This window comes from Mobula birostris, chromosome 12, assembly GCF_030028105.1.
Source record: "Mobula birostris isolate sMobBir1 chromosome 12, sMobBir1.hap1, whole genome shotgun sequence".
In the NCBI taxonomy this organism is placed as follows: Eukaryota; Metazoa; Chordata; class Chondrichthyes; order Myliobatiformes; family Myliobatidae; genus Mobula; species Mobula birostris.
In genome coordinates, this window is record NC_092381.1 from 42,355,061 (window position 1) to 42,361,588 (window position 6,528).

The window sequence follows — 6,528 nt, forward strand, 5'->3', positions numbered from 1 at the left end:
GGCCCACAAAGCTGTGCCGAACATATCCTTCCCTTAGAAATTACCTAGGGTTACCAATAGCCCTCTATTTTTCTGAGCTCCATGTACCTATCCAGGAGTCTTTTAAAAGACCCTATCATATCCACCTCCACCACCGTCGCTGACAGCCCATTCCACACACACACCACTCTGCATTTTTAAAAAAACTTACCTCCGACATCTCCTCTGTACCTACTTCCAAGCACCTTAAAACTGTGCCCTCTCGTGCTAGCCATTTCAGCCCTATGGAACAGAAGTAGGCCATTCGGCCCATTGAGTCTGTTCCACCATTCAATCATAGGCTGATCCAATTCTTCCAGTCATTCCCACTCTCCTGCTTTCAACCCATACCCTTTGATGCCCTGGCTAATCAAGAACCTATCTATCTATGCCTTAAGTACACCCAATGACTTGGGCTCCACAGCCGCTCATGGCAACAAATTCCACAGATTTACCACCCTCAAAGTAATTTTTCCACGTCTCAGTTCTAAAAGGACGTCCTTCAATCCTGAAGTTGTGCCCTCTTATCCTAGAATCCCCTACCAAGGGAAATAACTTTGCCAAATCTAATCTGTGCAGACCTTTTAACATTCTGAGTGTTTCTATGAGTCCCCCCCCACCCCCTACCATTCTCCTGAACTCCAGGGAATACAGCCGAAGAGCTGCCAGACGTTCCTCATATGGTAACCCTTTCATTCCTTCATCTCTGGACCCTCTCCAATCTCAGTATATCCTTTCTAAAGTAAGGAGCCCAAAACTGCACACACTGCTCCAAGTGTGGTCTCTCGAGTGCCTTATAGAGCCTCATGTGGCATAATAACTAAAAATGCTGGAAACACTTAACAGATCAGGCAACTCCTAGCAGATCTGTGAAAAGAGAAATTGTTACGGTTTCAGATACAGGACCCTTCATCTAGGAAAAAAAACAAGTTAGTTTTCAGTATCAAAGAAGGTGGAGGAGGGATTGAGAGAAGAACATGTTATAATAAGGATAGGGCGAGTCCAGCAGCTGAGGTTCATCATGTTTTTTTTATCTGTATTATTAATGACGGGGCTATAGGACATGCTCAGAAAAAGCATTATTCTATATGAATAGAGTAAGAAAAACAGCCAATATGATGACGGACAGAAATGACCAATTTTAATACACACAAAAAAGTGGTAGAATTCAATATTAAATCATGAGGGTTGAAGTGTGCATAAATGGAAGATTAGATGGTGTTCCTAAAGCTAGCACAGGGCCTCATTTTAACAATGCAGGAGTCTCAGAGCTTAAGTGGTACGGAGAAGTAAAGTGGCATGCAACTGGGATTTCAGAGTCAATCCTGTGGACTGAATGCTAGAGGGCTGCAAAGTGATCGCCCAGTCTGATTTGGTTACTCCACTCCAGGCGAGACCATATGCTGAACACCCCATGGAGTCCACGAGATCAGAAGTGGACTGCAAAGTAAATACGAAAATTGGTGGTGGTGTGAGCGATCATGACTGGCAAAGAATACAGCAGGATAAAGATCAGTTGCAGATATAGGTGGAGAAATGGCGGACTGAGTTTAACCCAGCCAAGTATTAAGTGATGCACCCTGGTAAATCAAATGTAAAGAGACAGTACATTGTTAAGGACGAGACTTAACAAGTTGATGAGCAGGAAAATCATGGGGTCCAAGTTCATAACTTCCTGAAGGTGGCTACGCAGGTTGATAGGACGGTTACGATGGCATATGAACTTTATTAGTCAAGGAATTCAGTTCAAAAGTCAGGAAATTAAGTTGTAGCTTTATAAACATTAGACCACATCTGAAGTATTGTATACAGTTCTAGTCACCCCATTATAGGAAGGATGTCAAGGCTTTGGAGAGGATGTAAAAGAGGTTTATCTGGATGTTGCCTAGATTAGAGGGCATGTGCTATAACAAGAGATTGGATGAACTTAAGTTCGCTTTCTCTGGAGTAGCAGAGGCTGAAGGGAGATCTAATAGATATTTATAAGATGATCAGAGGAATAGATAGAGTAGTCAAACAGTATCTTTTTCCTTGGGTTGAAATGTTTAATGCTTTGAAGGTGAGAAAAAGTAATTTCAAAGGAGCTATGAACAATGTTCCCTCTAAATTGTAATGACCAGAGTGCGCAAAAATCTTGTGCAATTTTTTAACCAGCGACAGCACCATGTGTGCACTGAGTAATTTCTTCAGTAACAACAGTAGAAATAAGCCAGTTCTAAAATCTGCAGACAAATCATTGCAAACTCCACATCGTCAACACTCCATATCGGAAACCAGAAAAGGAAATGTGATTGTGTACGATCGTGGAATATACTTAACATGCTAATAAGGTAGAGGGTGACAACTTTTTGTGTGCAGTTTAAATTCCTTTGTGCTCTGGTAGCAAAAGATGTGTGTGTGTGTGCACAAGTGCACACCTTAGCGGAACATTATGAGGGACAAGTTTTTGCACAGTGGTAGGTGCCTGGAATGTGCTGCCTCTGGTGGTGGTAGAGGCAGAAACAGGGATTTTTAAGAAATGTTTAGATAGGCACACAAATTTGAGGAAAATGGGCATTGTGTAGGAATAAGGGATTCATTTGGTTGGCCACTTCATTAGTAATTTATTTGGTTCAGCACAACATTGTGGGCTAAAGGGCCTGTTCCTGTGTTGTACTGTTCTATATTTGAAGTGCTATGTCACTGGAAGGGCTGCTTGGGTCCCTGGATGGTTGGTAATTTTAGATTGCCATTATCTACAGTACAGTATTTTGGTTTTCATTTTCAGTCAAAATTAATTTTCAGTCCATGCAGAATCAAAAAATCCTTGGGCTGGAGTACTTGTTAAGAGAGAAGCAGTATACTGTACATAGCGTTCTTTACATACTTCTTTTAATGCAATTTTGTTCTGAGGTCTTCTGTCTTGTCCTGCAGTTATTGTACATTGGCCGAAAGGATGCTGGGGAAGGGTGGGAGTGTGGTCTTAAGCCCCTATGGTTCAGCTGGAACAATCTGAAGAAGATGGTGGACGTAGACAATGTTTAAAAGCATTTGGACAGATTCTTATATAGGGAAGAAGTAGAGGGATACAAGGCCTGACACAGCCAAATGGGACTAATGTAAACAAGCATTAAGGTTGGCATGGGCAAAGTGGGCTGTAAGGGACTGTTTCTGTTGTGTTTTGGCCATTTCTGTGAACACAACATGCCGTAGGATTTTGAGGTCACTCAACATCAAAGACCTTAGTTCCCAAACTCCCTTTAAAGTAATTGAAGTCCCATTTTCATGTATTATTGGATTTTTAATTTATCGAGTTTGTTGGAAAATTTATACTATGATGTAAATGCTAATTAAAAACCTGAATTTAAAGTGCGTTGGAGTACTAACTAAAATAACATGGAAAATCAGCTAGTCCAGCATTATCAGCATCCTGAGCATGCACATTAATGGAGCTGTAATAAATGTAACAGTCCCAGTACGCTACTGTTTTCAAAAACATTCAATCTCAAACCTTCCTTCTTTCAAGTGTTTACCACATCCAATATCTTACATTCTACCTCTACAACTACTTATGTTCACAATCTAGTTAATGAAAAAAAATTCTCACAGAATTCATTCCACCATGGTCCTTATAAGACCTTCAGTGCTACTTCTTAAAAAGACAGTAAACTGACACCAGGTCAATGTACCAAAAGTCAGACCATCTGGTAGCAAAGGAACACCAATATTCATGCCCATTACGCCCAACTTCATGTACAGATATAACAACAAAACTACTGTAAGTACTAGAAATCTGAAATAAAATGCAAAACTCAGTAGGTTGGGCAGATCAGAGGAAAAAACAGAAGTTTTCAAGAACCCAAGTTTTTCTTTCAATAGAGGCAGCTCACAATTCTAAGTACTTTCAACATTTTCTTTTTCCTTTCATAAATTACATCTGGGATCCCAGGGGCTATACATTCTATACTAGTGGTTTCCAGAGTTGGTGGTATCACTTCCTGAAGGTGGTGGGTGTTTCTAAGTCAGCGATTAAGATAAAGGGAGGGGTGAGGTTGGGGACTCTCAGTAGCAAGGTGTGCAGCTAAGGGATTATTGGTTTAATAAGTGAATTAATGATTATAAGCATTGACCTTCAATGATCAGTAATCACCTCATCTCTTGCTGACCCATCATTCTCCTAGACTTTGCTTAAAGCACATTATAGTTGTTGAAAAGCAATATGACACTTCTGTAATTGGCACATCATGAAAAATCTGGACTGAAAAAATTGAATTGTTTCTGGGTACAGCACGCACATTTTTGCAGCCCACTACTGTAATACAGTGTTAGCAGTTTGGTTCCTATACTCTAATCATGCAGTGGCACAATTTCTGTGAATTAAGGTATGGTGTTTAATGGGGTAAAGTTCACAATCTGCCCTTTCGAATGGTCTTGACAGCATTTCTCTAGCCCAGAGCCCAATCGAGATATTGCTGCCCACTTTTACGTACATTCAGTCAGAAAGTCAGGTTTTGCCTGAGCGATGATGACATCATAAATAGTCCCATTTTTTGATTACAGCACTTGAGATTGGACTTTAACAATAGGTGGTTGATTGTGGTCATTAATCCATAACAAAAATTGCAGAAGCAGACCAAATGAAAAAGAAAAGTAGACAGCATCATGTGGAGTATCCGAAATATGGATTTACACCAACACCAAGCAACCAAAGGCAGCAAATGTGTCTGTTGTGTGAAAAAGTGATTTCAAATGAGGCAATGCAACCATCCATGCTCCACAAACACTTGAAAATAATCCACTCTGATAAAGCAAAAAGTACTTATCAGTCACTTTGTGAAACCTTCCGAAAAACAGAAAAGACTTCAAAACATGTTTGCCAGCACTTCACAACATAGTGATGCTTTGCATACTTCATACAGCATTTAATTGCTCATATCTAAATCTGGAAAACTCCATACAATTGGAGAAGAACTGATTCTGCCAGCAGTAAGGGAGGTTCTGAGTACAGTTTTCCATAAATCATCAAACCAAATAATTAAAGTGATAGCGTAAAATGACAACTCTGTTCAAAGACGAATAGATGAAATACCTGAGAATGTGGAAGGTATATTGTGCAACATACTTGGAAATTTACTCTGGAGTTGGATGAGTCCACTTTGCCAGGCAAAAAAACTTTGTTTCTTGGTTATGCTTGCTTCATCATAGACAACATCTTGTCGCCAAAAAATCTAAGTGATCAGCTGCACCAATCATTAAATACTGTATTGTTATCACAGTGGTAAACGAAATCAAGCCCCATGCTTTCAATTCTCAACTATTTTGAAAGTTTTCATTTGGGAATGATGAACAGTTTGAACACTTGCTATTGCTGACCACCTGGACAAAACAAACACTATGTCAGGATGCTGTTCATTGACTATAGCTCAGCATTTAATACAATCATTCCCACAATCCTGATTGAGAAGTTGCAGAACCTGGGCCTCTGTACCTCCCTCTGTAAGCGGATCCTCGACTTCCTAACCAGAAGACTACAGTCTTTGCAGATTGGTGATAACATCTCCTCCCCACTGACAATCAACACTGGTGCACCTCAGAGGGTGTGCTTAGCCCACTGCTCTACTCTCTATATATCCATGACTGTGTGGCGAGGCATAGCTCAAGTACCATCTATAAATTTGCTGACGATACAACCATTGTTGGTAGACTCTCAGGTGGTGACAAGAGGGCGTACAGGAGTGAGATATGCCAACTGGTGGAGTGGTGTTGCAGCAAAAGCCTGGCACTCAACGTCAGTAAGACAAAAGAGCTGATTGTGGACTTCAGGAAAGGTAAGACGAAGGAACACATACCAATCTCATAGGCGGATGAGAAGTGGAGAGTGAGCAGTTTCAAGTTCCTGGGTGTCAAGATCTCTGAGAATCTAACCTGGTCCCAACATATCGATGTAGTTATAAAGAAGGCAAGACAGCGGCCATACTTCATTAGGAGTTTGAAGAGATTTGGTCAACAAATACACTCAAAAACTTGTATAGATGTACCACAGAGAGTATTCTGACAGGGGGCTGCACAGGACTGAAAGAAACTGCAGTGGGTTGTAAATTTAGTTGGCTCCATCTTAGGTACTAGGACATCTTCAAGGAGCGGTGTCTCAGAAAGGCAGAGTAGATTATTAAGGACCCCCAGCACCCAGGGCATGCCCTTTTCTCACTGTTACTATCAGGTAGGAGGTACAGAAGCCTGAAGGCACACACTCAGCGATTCAGGGACAGTTTCTTCCCCTTTGCTATCGATTCCTAAATGGACATTGAACCCTTGGACACTACCTCACTTTTTTAATGTATAGTATTTCTGTTTTTTGCACAATTTTTAATCTATTCAATATACATATGCCGTAATTGGTTTATTTATTTATGTATGATTATTTTATTTTGCTTTTTTTCTTCTATATTATGTATTGCATTGAACTGTTGCTGCTAAATTAACAAATTTCACGTCACATGCCGGTGATAATAAACCTGATTCTGATTTTGA

General features: G+C 40.4%; 1 pseudogene; it reads left to right on the top strand.

The window, feature by feature from the left end:
* Nucleotides 1–4,634: 4,634 nt before the first annotated feature.
* Nucleotides 4,635–5,202, top strand: LOC140206220 (protein FAM200B-like; annotated as a pseudogene).
* Nucleotides 5,203–6,528: the final 1,326 nt, after the last annotated feature.